This window comes from Vulpes vulpes, chromosome 13 (genome assembly GCF_048418805.1).
Source record: "Vulpes vulpes isolate BD-2025 chromosome 13, VulVul3, whole genome shotgun sequence".
NCBI lineage: Eukaryota > Metazoa > Chordata > Mammalia > Carnivora > Canidae > Vulpes > Vulpes vulpes.
This window is the reverse complement of record NC_132792.1, coordinates 107848494-107861816: the sequence shown is the minus strand read 5'-3', so window position 1 is coordinate 107861816 and position 13323 is coordinate 107848494. Positions and strand designations below refer to the sequence as shown.

Below are 13323 nucleotides of genomic sequence, written 5' to 3'. Positions count from 1 at the left end.
AACCCCATCAGCAAAGGGCCACTGAGAGGGATAGCCCAGGACCTTTGCTCACTGCAGCCCTTTGCTCATATCAGCTGCCCTGTATTAAACCCCTTCCTTAACTGCTGTCCACGTTATGGAGGGAGGCCATGGGGTAGCTTTAACCCAAAACTCAGGAAAGGAGCTCCATTTTTAGTGCTAGTCTCTTCAGCCAACTAAAGAAGTTTATTTTCTATAAACCCCTCTCTGTCCCAAAGTAAGGTGGCTTCTTAATTAAGGTCATCTCCCAGTCCCCTCAGTAAGTGAAGGTGCCTTGTCTTTGCAACTTTGCTCCCTACCCACTTCCAGCAGTTTTCCCAATAAACCCAGTTTCTTCAGATTCTGCTTATTTTGTAGGGAATTTTTATTCTACCCAAATAATCTGGGTTCCAACCTGGACCAATCACACCCCATCTTCAGTGTCCCCTAACACCCATCAACTAGCAAAATGCTTCTCATCTTCAGGCCTAAATACAAGAAAGCATCCAGAGCTGGGCCTGAGATCAGCCTCCTCAGAAGAAGGACCCATTCTTAAAGGGAAAGCCTGTGGGATGGAACCAGGAAAGTAGCCACCTGGGTAAGAGAGAAAGCTTTCTGAAAGAAGAGAGAGCATAGGCTGGATGATTTGTGTATTGACATCTTCAACCACACTCCACTATAGAAGAAGCCCCCAGGGAATCCCTGGGTGGCTCAGCGGTTTAGTGCCTGCCTTTGGCCCAGGCCGCGGTCCTAGAGTCCCGAGATTTGAGTCCCGCGTCGGGCTCCCGGCATGGAGCCTGCTTCTCCCTCTGCCTGTGTCTCTGCCTCTCTCTCTCTCTCTCTCTCTCTCTCTCTCTCTCTCTCTCTTTCTATCATGAATAAATAAATAAAATCTTTCAAAAAAAAATAAAAAATAAAAGCCCCCACAATATGTGCATACACACATGCAAATGTGCACACATCACAGATGTACATTCACAAATCATGAACCTGTGTTTACAAACCATTCAAGTGAGGCTATAAGAGTCCTCTCAGATATGTCCCCTTGACAATGTTCATGCTTTCACATATACACACAACTGTGCGGTGTTCACTTCCAACCCGGCCTTCCTACGATAAGGGAGGACACTGTGTTTCCTGCCAACTGCTATCTACAAGGTAGTCGGTGCTGCCTAGGGTTCTCCCATCCCTGTTGCTACCTGATTTGACTGCAGGCTGATGGGCTGACCCCACGTGTTCAAGATATTCTGCTCTCAAGCCTGCCTCTTTGTCCTATCCCCTGCCTCTAGTTAGTCAGCTGTAACAATTTGCACATGTTAATGTCTTATTGGTGTCTGTTCTTGGGCCTTTTAAATATGCATGTGTGTCCTAAATACTGGCCTGTGGCAGAAACCACATCTCTCAAATTAGGCCAGGAGACCTGGGGCTCCCCAAGGGTACAGACTGTTTTTCTTCCACCAGACTTGAGACACCCAGTGATGATGTGTTTGTCAACCCACTTAAGCTGGAAGCTGCTCAGAGGCCGGGGGCCTTCCCTTCTACTTTGCAGGGTGCTCTGTCTAGCCCAGTTCAGGGCTGGGCACACAGCAAATGCTCTGTGGGAAGCATGAGAGTGCCTGAGGACTCCCCTCTTCCTAAGTATGCTAGCCAGTCCTCTTTTCAGCCAGTGCACACAGAGGGACAGTTATCACAAGGACCCAGTCCTGGACCCAGACCTTGTGCCAACCGGGTCTGGTGACACAGGCTTGTAACCATCTGTCTGCATGGGTCCAGTTTCCGGAACACCGGGAAGAACCCTTGGATGCTGCTAAACCTTACTCACCTGCTGGTTGATGCCTGTTTTCTTTTCCATCATTGGGTATAAAACACAAAGGGCAAGTCTGACACACTGAATTGACATTATTCCCTCTGGCAGGTCAGTGTCTGATTCTGGTGCCTCTTTCATGGAGGGGCTGAGCACTCTGGGGGCCAATCTTGGTGATGGTGTAGGGGAAATGACCTCCAGAAAACAAAGACTGGGTAATGGATGGGAGACCCAAACTGAACCTTCATTCTGTGTTCTATCTGCCTTGGTTCTGGCACTTTCCTCCTTGTCATCTTTCCTCTACTCATAGCCTTCCTCCCTACTACCTACCCACTGTGTCATAAAGCATATCTGGAATGGGCAGGATTGTGGAGGCAAGCAAGAGCACTCATTGCTTCAAGAAAGTGCTCTGTCTCCTAGACAGACTGCTCAGAAGGGTCAAGAAGTATAGACTAGAGTGACCTGAGCTGCCTCCTCTGCACAGAGCATCAGCATCCCCTGCTGGGATGCTCTGACACCACCCTTTCACACCACTGTTATAGTAGCTCAGATAGGTCTCTGGAGTTAGCCATTGACCAACTGGCATCTCTGGTAGATGACAAGCAGCTCAAGTAAGAAGTGGGTCTTATTCCTCCTTACATTCCAGGTACTTAGCACAGAGACCAACATGGTGAACACTCAGCCCTTATGAAAGAACTATGAATGCTGAAAGGAGTCATTATAGGTTGGCTTCCCCAGAAAGCAGACTCTGAGATGAAGATGGTTAGGCAGCAGATTCATTGGAATGTCTTTGGGACCTACACTTCTGAGCTAGGAGCAAATAAGAATGGGGCAGATAAAGGAGTTAAACTGCAGTACCATCACTGCAGGGAGTTCTGGAGCTCACAGGGCCTTCAAAGTCAACCCATATTTATGCACTATCCTCCACTAGTCTCTGCATGAAGGCTGGCCCAGGGCATTAACACTCCCAGCAGAAAGATATGTCAGTGCCCAACAAGGAATCTACAATATCTACCATGTAATCCCTGGTAGAGTGTTGGTGTTTAGGGAATGGAAAGAAATGTACTAGGAGAAGAGTCTTGGGACTCAGACCAGAAGTCCTTTGTGCTACCTTTCCAATCTTGGACAAGTCATTAAAAAAGCTTTTCAGCTATTACTTTTTAAAATCTGTTACATCACAATGCGGTAACATCAGTGGTGATGACTATAGCTGCACATTAAAATCTCCTGATAAGAGACACCTAGGGGGCTCAGTGGTTGAGCATCTATCTGCCTTTGGTTCAGGGCATTATACCAGGGTCCTGGGATCAACTTCCAGATCGGGTTCCCTGCAAGGAGACTGCTTCTCTCTCTACCTATGTCTCTGACTCTCTCTGTGTGTCTCTCATGAATAAATAAATAAATCTTTTAAAAAAAATCTCGATAAGTTTTAAAAATTACTCAACTCTGGTCCCCATCTCATACTAGCCAAATCAGGATCTTGGAGGTTGACAGCCAGGGATCAGTGTTTTTTAAAACTTCCTGGTGATTTTAATGGGCAGTTGAATTGGAGAACCAATGCACAATACATAGTTCTTAGGGTCCCTTCTTGATTGACTTCTTATGTCTGTAAGCTACATTTATTTTCTTTAAGATTTTATTTATTTATTCATGAGAGACACACAGAGAGAGGCAGAGACACAGGCAGAGGGAGAAGCAGGCTCCCTACAGGGAGCCTGATTCAGGATTCGATCCCAGGACCCCGATCACGACCTGCGCCAAAGGCAGAGATGCTCAACCACTGAGCCACCCAGGCACCCTATAAGTTACATTTCTAATGTCTATGCTCTGTAGCCAAGAACAGACCCCTTCTGTGTGTATAAGAGCCAAGTGACGTATAGTTGCAGAAGTATCTCCAAATTCACCTCTTTTTCTGGGCTGAATTATGTCCCCTCCAAAATTCATACTTTGAAGTCTAACCCCCAGTACCTTAAAATATGACTATGGAGATAGGTCCTTTAAAGAGGTAATTAAGTGGGGTACCTGGATGGTTCAGTGGTTATGCGTCTGCCTTTGGTTCTGGTCATGATCCCAGGGTTCTAGAATTGGGTTCCGCATCAGGTTCCCCACAGGGAGCCTGCTTCTCCCTATGCCTACGTCTCTACCTCTCTCTGTGTGTCTCTCATGAGATAATAAATAAAATCTTTTTTTTTAAAGAAAGAGGTAATTAAGTTAAAATGAGGTCATTAAGGTAGATCCTAATCCAATATGCTGGTGTTCTTATAAGAAGAAAAGATTAGGATATAGACAGAAGGAAGACAATGTGAGGACACATGGGAGAAGACAGCCATCTACCTGAAAGGCAAAGAGAGACCTCAGGAGAAACCAGCTCTGTGGACACAGACACCTGGATCTTGGACTTCTAGCCTCCAGAATTGTGAGGAAATAAATATCTGTTTTTTAAGTCCCCTCTCAACCCAAACGCCTATGCCTTCTCTCAATTTTTCTTCCAATTTGTTTCTGAATTTCCTCCAGAGTCCAGAGTTCATAAACACTCTCAAAAGCTCCCACTCCCTCTAGGCTTAAATACTGATATCACAGGACAGAACTTAGGAAACTTCCATCTCTGAAAAATTAGCGAAATCTATTCTGCAGAACTGTTCACTGTCATGCTCCCAACCTTTCTTTCTAGTCCATCAATGAAAACAGAGTTGATCAAAGTTCTTCCAAAATACCAATCCCCTTGGGCTCATTCTTAGTAAAATCATGGAGGTAGATGGGACATTTATAAAGGAAGTTATTTTTTATGTGGAGGGGTGGTGCTGTTCAACAAGCTTAAGGAAAGCCAGTCTACCCAAAACAATCTGCCCTACCAGCCTATGGCCAGTGCCTGAAATGCAATCATCTAGGAATTTCTTGTTGTATTATCTAAGGCCTCTGTTATTAATGTCAATGCCGAAGAACACAGAGCCATTATATGCTGTTTATACTTTTAAGGTCAATTTCTTGTGAAGATGAGTCCTGTGAGCTAGGTTGATTAATGGCTGTTAGGAGAAAATTAAGACAATGACTACCTACAAGAAAAAAAATAGACTTGTAGAAGGCCTGCCACCTACAAAGGCTGACTGCTTAAAAGTAATGGTCACCATTGTCTTTTTCATTCCACAAAAAGCCCTCCAACAAATAAACAGGGAAAGTTGTCCAGCCTGGCCTTGGACTAAACAACTTTGTGCAGGAACTAAGTTTTCTCTAAGTACATTCAAAGGGAGGCCAATTGATTTGTACAGATAAAAATCATAAGTACAAAGTGTTTAAAAAGTAAAATGAGAGAGAAGAGACTTCTGGTCAATCTCCCACTGTAAGTAAATTCTGGTTTCTAACCAAGTCCCTCAATGACCTGAAAAGTCCTGTGTGCACAGCAGTGTATTTCCTGGGGAGAATTTCTCCTAAGAATGTACTCTCCTAGCCCATTGCTTTGCATAAACAGGAATGAAGTGTGAAAAACAAAAATGTTCCAAATAGAAGATGCAATTATTTTAGGTCCTTTCCTACAGGAAAAGAAAACCTCATCTTGCTATAATTTTCTCTTTACTTCCCTCCCTCATTCTCTCCTCCTCTTCTACCCACTGTTTAATGAGCCCCAGAATTTTTCTCCAGAGAACTTTTCCCCATCATATAACACAACCTTGGAAATAAACATCAGCTCCAATTGTATGCCCTGAAAAAACAGGATGGGCCTAAAGGAAACGCATTCACCATAAAGAAATCGAGCGAGTCGTGCATTAGATAAGGCTGGATAGTTTCTGCTTTCTTCCATTCTCTTATTCAGGTAGTTCCCACTTTGAAAAAAAACATTTTAAGACTGACTTTTGGCCTTGCCCTTTTAAAGCTGGCCAACACTGAGCCTGAGAGGGAGTATTTCAGAAGTCCTTCACAATATCCTGGGACTCAGCACTGTTAGCTTTAGTTAGTGTGAACCAGCCCTTGAGCCAGGGAACTTTCTTACCTGCTTCTGGTCCCTGCCTCTTGCCTTGTTCCTGTGTGTGAATTCCTACCTCCACCATCAGTCCAATATTTGGTCACTGGAGGATGTGGTTCATGCTGCTCTACACCCCTGCTGCCTCCCATGAGGACAGCCCTGCTACTGAGAAACTCATGCTAGCTTTCTAAGTCTGCTTTAGTCAGGTGACAGCTGGGCTCCTCAGTTGTGTGCTACCCACCCTTAGGGCCCTGCTCTGCAGAGAAGCAGTAGAGGGAAGTTGTAAAGAGCCTGAAGCCTCCAAAGAGGCAGCCTAAGATGGCATCCTGGCACCATTTACCAGCTAGGTCACCTGAGAATGTCATTGTTTCACTCTGACTCAACTTCCTCATCTGTAAAAGGAAAAGCAATATTACAGGTCTCATAGGTTGGCAATGAGGAGGAAACGGGTTAACACACATAGAATGCCCAACACAAAGAAGCACTCTCTTGACTGTTGGCTTCCCTACCTGGGGCTGCTTGCCCACAGGACTGCTCCCGTGCTGATCAGCCATGGCCACCAAATACTGAATCTTCTGTCTACTGGACTGACTCTCTCCAATATCTTTCCCATGCAACTATGCCAATCTAATTCCAGAGCCTATTCCCTTTGAAGGCCTAGCCACAGCCTCCTCTAAGATACTATAAGTTAAATAGCACCAGACATGAAATATCTCATCCAAAAATCATTTACTGAACACTTACTATGTCCCAAGTACTACACTGGATTTGAGAATATACAACAAAAAACTTATATTGTTTTTTCTTCTCAAGGAGCTTGAAGTCTAGTACATTTATAGAATGTTTCTAAAATCACAATGCAAGTTTATTGCAAAAAGAGTCCTTGCATCCCCCTGAAATGGGACCACTGCATATGTTTAGATTCTCCCCAAAGTTAATGATACCAAACCAGACACTTGGGCTCACCAAGAAACAGAAATTGATAAGAGGCCAAATGGGAGTTTCAGGCAAGGCTTTATTGGGGCATATGCTCCATAATAAGGGAGACAGCAGAAAGGAAAGAATCCTCACGCTGACTCCCCAAGGAGAGGTCAGGGAGAACTTCAGAAAGGCTTAGGTGGGAAAAGGGCGGCATCTAAGCGTGCAGAGGCAGGGATTTATTAGCACTTGTGCAGTTAAAGATCATACTTCATCAGGTGTCACATGTCTGATTAATATTCTAAATCTCCACCCCTGGGCATGATTTTCAGTATTATGAGAGGAAAAGTCAATGAAGGTTCGGCAGTAGGGTCCATCTTGGCACAGACTGGTGTGGTCCGGTCTTGAACAATTGTCATAGTCAGGTCCCTCCTTTCAGTAAGCAGCCTACTTCTGCATCCCTGCAAGATATGCTCCCCAAGGGCATAAAGTTTTAGTTATCCTGGAAGATACACTATTCCATGGGCACAGAGTTTCCCCTCCATCAAAGAATACTGGTTTGGCAGTCAGGGTTGAGGGCACCGGCATCCACTCCCTGCTCTGTCTCAGTCAGATGTCCACTATTTTCAAGGCTGGATTCTCTGGGTCAACTGAGTTGGGGAGAATTGGGTCACCTATCCAGCATCCCATTTGAAGAGGACTTTCTCTGAGTTGTGGGGCAAATGGATCTACTGGGAAGAGACCCTGGAGGAGGACCCGTTGGCAGTCCTCCATTCTTAGATCTAAAGCCCTTGTTGCCGACAAGAGACTGTGCTAACGGTGCTTTTACTGGGAAACAGAATCACGTGGTAAAATTGGAAAACTAGTGAAATTGGTGATACCTGCCTCTTCTCTGATTCATTCCATTACTACTATGGACAGAATGTGCTCCTCCAAATTTCAGGTTGAAACCTAATCCCCAATGTGATGGTATCTGGAGGGAGGTGAGCAGATCATGAGTGGAGGCCTCATGAATGGGATTAGCACCCTTGTAAAAGAGGCCCAGAGAGTTCCTTAGTCATGTCTACCTATCATGTGAAGTTACAGGTAAAAGACAGTCGTTTGTGAACCAGGAAGTGGGTCCTCACCAGACACTGAATGTGCTAGAGCCTTGATCTTGGACTTTGCAGGCCCCAAAACTGTGAGCAATAAACAGCTATTATTATAAGCCACCTAGCCCGTGATATATGTAATGGTAGATCTAAGACAATCACTGTCCCCCTCACCCCTATCCTTAGGACCCCAGCATGTTCAAAGGTATTCATGATCATTTTTTTTCTTTCCTATCAGGGAATAAAAGTGTTGTGATGAACTTAGTCATGCTGTGAAGATGAGGGTCCTTCAGCCAGCACAAACTGAGGATTTCCAGGGGTTCCTGCTAGCCATCAAAGTGCTCATAGGCCAGTGTGCTCATGTTCCTCATAAAGCAGCCTAGGAGCCCTTTAGGCTCTCAAGCAGAGTGTGGAGAGCTCCAGGAGTCTTCCTGGAGAAGAAAAAAAACAAATGGGTAAATTAGACTCACAGAGGATCCCAAGATGGTAATGTTTAACCTAAATGATATACTGTTTGAACTGAGTGAGAGAAGTACCTCAGGCAGGCTTTCAAACAGCCATACAGAGTGATGGGGAGCCTTGACATCAGGTGACTGTGAACTCCAAGAATATTTAAGATAGTCCTGTGGGCAGGCTATGTAAGCTGCATGGAAAATCAGAACCTGAGATATTGGGTGTCCCTCACGAAGCTGGTTTCCCAGACCTCAGAAAGCCTCCCTCCTCTCCTCCAGCCTGCCCCTCTGTCTTCAGGGGCTGCCATTAGGTGGGATCCCTGCCTGATTCTTCTGCAGGATGAGTTTTCAGGAGACAGCAGGCAACTGGAGACTTCAGAGCTTCATCTTGCCCCTCTTCATCTGTTAATATCACATTAAAACACGTGTGTGCCTGTGAAATCTGTTTATGCAGCATCAGGATCAGCAAGCCATTTTCTCACTTCCCTAATGCCTTTTCTGAGGCATATAGTAACTCACAGGGATGAGAGCTGAAGCTCTTCCTCCTCCTTTTTGTGATCTTCAGGTTTTCACGGCATCAGGATCAGCATCACTGAGACCAACAGAAGCAGCATCACTGAGACCAACAGAAGCACAGTGTTCATTCCAGGTGCCTGAGGCTGCCCCTTCCAAACACACACTTCTCTCTCTCTCTCTCTCTCTCTCTCTCTCTCTCTCTCTCTCTCTCTCTCTCCTGACTCCTCCTGATGGCCTCCTATATCATTCCTCCCTTGTTCTCACCCCCTACCCCTCCTTTCTTGCTGGCACTCTATACTTGACAAGCACCCTCAGCAGGTGCATTACAGGTATCCGGATTCTCAAGGTATCTGCTTGCCTGCTGGCTCCCTCTACAGGCTGCCTCAACCCTCCAAGACACACACAGAGGCTGGCAGGGATAGATGCTCAATAAATATCAATTGCTTGCTTCCTTCAATCTCTCGTCTTCTCAAGGAGATCTGCTTTCTGGGCAAATACAATCCAGTCCCATTGCTCCAATCATCTAGACCTTTGTAGGTATGCTTTAAATGGTTTAGGTTTTTCATGAGTTAGCTCACTGCCTCTCCTTCCTCATTAGGATCATATCCCCAGCTCCAGCACAGAGCTGGCACATACTAGGTGCTCAGTACTATCCATGAATGGATGAATGTGTCTTCTGTGGCAGGTGGGTATCAAGAGAGTGAGGTCCCCATTTATTTCACTTTGGTCTTGACCTGCCTCCAGCACTCTTTACACAGTTCCACACATGAAGATGCTCACTCACTCATTGGCTAACTGCAATTGCAAAAGCCATTTGGGTGTTTTTCTTTTGAAGGGTAACTGAATTTTGTCCACTCTGCCTCCCCAGTTCTTACTAATCCCTTTGTCTGCTCATTCCCCATACCCAGAGGCCAGGCCACCCATCCCCCCCGTCTTTTTGCCCTCCCACAGCACTGCCTGTGAGAAGCCACACCCTGTCACCCTGATTATTATATTGTTGGGTATTTTGAGCTGTTTCCCCTGAAAAGACAATGGGTGCCCAGGGCAGACACACAGTCTCTACTGCCTCTTGTGGAACCTCAGAAAGAAGATGTGCTGGACTCATGATGAACTCTGAAAGTTCCACCTGGCCTGACTTGAATCATAGCTGTAATTCACTTCCCTGGGACCCCATCACTGGGTCCACTTCTGAAATCTGAGGGTAGCTGCCCCTGACCCTTGATCACCATAGACCCTCCCTCAGCAAGGGACTCAGTCTGAACCAAAGACAACTGCAGAAGTCATCACTGTACAGCTGGACTTCTCTTTATACCATAACTCAGTTGCCCAAATGCCTACACAATGTAGCTTTTCTAAATCAAAGCAACCTACAGCATTTTGGAAGTGTTCTCCCTTCTACAGAAAGACAGAAATTCAAATTCCAGGTCACACTCAAGGAAGGCTTCACCTGCTACTGGAGTTTGATGGTCCCTCATTTCCTTCAATTCCCATCTGCTCCCCAGACAGCACAACCCTCCCCGACTTGCCCTTCTCTTGGCCCAGCTAGGCTCTACTCTGGGGACAGCATATAGGATCTCTAACTCCCTGCCCCCAAAGGGAAGGTGCTTGTTCTATTCTCTCCTTAGCAAATTCTGAGTTATTATCAAATATCCTAAACACCTGAAGTTTTCCTTGATTTCCCCAGCAGAATTCATTTCTTCCTGCCCAAAACTTCACTCTATGCCACATTCTTCCACAGGATAATTCATACAGGCATAAATGGAATCTAATTATAGCAAGTCTAATCATAGCAAGTGAGACCTTGCCTAAAGCAGCTCTATAGGGAACTGATAAGGAAGCCACCTTCTTCCTCTGACACAAACCCCATCCCCTAGGGTTGACAAAGTCGGGAGACTCTTCCACAGGGCACAGGAAGAAGCTCTCGTGTACCAGCACCCACCACAGAGTCAGCTGGTCTTCGAGAGACTTGCCATAATCATCACCTCCATCCACTGCCTGGCCTCCACACACAAGCCCTACTTCATTCTGCCCATCTGGGAGAACAAGACTCAAGTTACATGAGGGAAAGAAGCTAAGCGGTCATGTGCCTGGACAGTCTGGCAAACCAGGATGCTGACAGTGAGAAGCAACAGAGTCCAGGATCAGGAGGCTGCCCTGCAACTCCCCCACAGTGGGACAAATTAAGTGCATTGATTGAGATGCTTACACACCCTTCCGCCAATGGAATAAGGCTGGAGAGGCCTAGCCTACTGGACTCCCACCAAAGTTGTGGTTTCTGCAGAGGGTTCACTTTTCCACAGTGCCCTAACAAAGGTGTCCCTTGCCATAGGACCTCAAGGGACCACCGTACACAATACAGATGGCTTCTGTATTTTTTGACTTTACAGTGGTGCAAATGTGATATGCACTCAGTAGAAACTGTACTCAAATTTTGAATTTGGATCTTTTCCTGAGCTAGTGATATCTGTTATGATCCTCTCTTGTGATGCTGGGCAGAAGGCAGCAAGCCATGGCTCCCAGTCAGCTACGCAATCAGGAGAGTAAACAACAGATACACTTGGAATTATTGTGTATTTAGATAGTCATTCTGTTTTCACTTTCAATGCAATATTCAATAAATTACATGAGATATTCAATACTTTATTATAAAAGAGGCTTTGTGTTAGATGATTCTGCCCAACTACAGGCTAATAGAAGCGTTCTAAGCAAGTTAAGGTAGGCCAGACTAAGCTGTGACGTTCAGTAGGTCAGCATTAAATGCAGCATTAAATGCATTTTTGACTTACGGTATTTTCAATTTATGATGAGTTTATTAGGACATAATCCTATTGTAAGCTGAAGAAGATCTGTACAATCATCTAACAAGCCCAACATTTATCTATGAGAAAGACACCTTTCTTGAGACAGGTAGGGGATGTCATATTAGAATCTTTTCTTAATTCAGTAATTTTCACTAAAGGGGATATTGCTCTTGTTCCCACTATTCCACCAAGAGAGATGGTTGTTAAATTCAAGTTATCTGGGGACAAGCTCCACATAGGAGTTTGGGTTTGGGAAAAGGAAGTTGAGGGATCTGAGTAGGAAACTGCCCACCAAGAAGTGACAGAGCCAATCGGATGCACTCCTTAGTCTGGTAAACTGATTCAGGATGATATACAATGGGCCAGGCCCACGGAACCTCCCTTATTCCTTCCCAGCAGCATCTGTGCATGTGTGGGGCCATCTGGAGGGCATCCCTGCCTGATGATGATGGAATTTGATCTGAAAAGCAAAGGGTAGCACCGGCTGGTCAGACCACAGGCCAGACCTGCCTGGTGAATGCCTCCATACAGCCTCCCAGACAGCAGAACACACAGGGTCAGCTCCAGAGCCAAGGGGGAGGCCAGGCCAAACCACACAGGAAGGGCCACTTCTGCCCTCTGCCTTCATTTTACAGAGCATACATGATTAAAATGCACATATCAAGGACAGCTCCATCAACACAACTGAAGAGTCTAAATACCCACTCAGACACAGAAAACAGGGCATCGCAAATGTGAGAACTGAAGGAACAAAGGTTTAGAGTGGGGAATGAATGTATTGTGTTCTGGAAGAGAAGAAATCAGTTGACTTGGAGATCAGCTTTTTTTTTTTTTTTTCATTAGGAAAGAAAAGATTTAATTGTTTTCCTGTGCCTTTTTAAAAATAAATTAGTCTTTATTGATCTCCCATAAAGAAGACCATCCCTTCCCTTAAAGAGCTTGCAAAATTGTGACTTACAAGGCATACATATTTGGTTACTAGATAACCAAAATATACTTCTAATATATATTCAGTCCTGGTCCACAGTTTCTGGCTCACAACTCCCAAAAGCCTTGGAATTTCATGAGTATAAGAGCAATGGGAGCATCTTTCAGCATAATATTTGGTCTCCTGTCCTCATTTTCTGAAATAGTTCTAGAGCCATCAAGGTGAAATGGGTGTCTTGTTATTCATAACTAGCCCCTTTCAGCCACAAATGAGGTGACTTTTGAAAAAACTGAAAGGTGGGGGCTGGTTGCCAGGGGAACCAACCAGGAACAGAGAGTTGGAACTTCCAGGTTCACCCCCTGATTATGGGCAAGGGGAGAGGAGCAGAAAGTTGAAGCCATCACCAATAACCAATGATTTAATTAGTCATGCCTATGTACTGAAGCCTCCATAAAAGCCCAAAAGGATGAGGTTTGCAGAGCTTCCGAGCTAGTAAACATGTGGAAGTCTGGGGAGAGTGGAGCTTTCAGAGAGGGCGTGGGAATTTAGCCCTTTGCCCAAACCTTGCCCTATGTATCTCTTCCATCTGGCTATTCCTAAGTTATATCCTTTCATAATGAAGCACTAATGCAGTGAGTAAACTAGCTTTCTAAGTCCTGTGAGCCACTCCAGCAAATTAATCAAACTCAAGGAGAGAATCCTGGGAACCTCTAATTTACAGCCACCAGGTCAGAGGCACAGGTGACAACCTGGAGTCTGAAGACGGGAGAGCAGTCTTGTGAGAGGGAGATCTGTGGCTGTCCCCAAGTAAAGACTGTCAGAACTGATTTGCTTTGTGTGGGGGAAAACATTATAACT

At 45.3% G+C, this 13323-nt stretch overlaps 1 long non-coding RNA gene across 5 annotated transcripts in view; it reads right to left on the bottom strand.

Annotated features, from left to right (window-relative positions):
• LOC140594952 (uncharacterized) overlaps positions 1 to 13323 on the bottom strand; it is a 434463-nt gene that overhangs the window by 258085 nt on the left and 163055 nt on the right. The window contains exons 3-4 of one of the 5 annotated variants that reach the window (XR_011996232.1): positions 8305 to 8836; positions 6755 to 8199 (exon numbers count right to left, since the gene is read on the bottom strand). The exons of the other annotated variants lie outside the window; for them this stretch is intronic. This is a non-coding gene — a long non-coding RNA (uncharacterized lncRNA). Of the gene's footprint in view, positions 1 to 6754; positions 8200 to 8304; positions 8837 to 13323 lie in introns of those variants that run through there. 5 annotated transcript variants of the gene reach the window in all.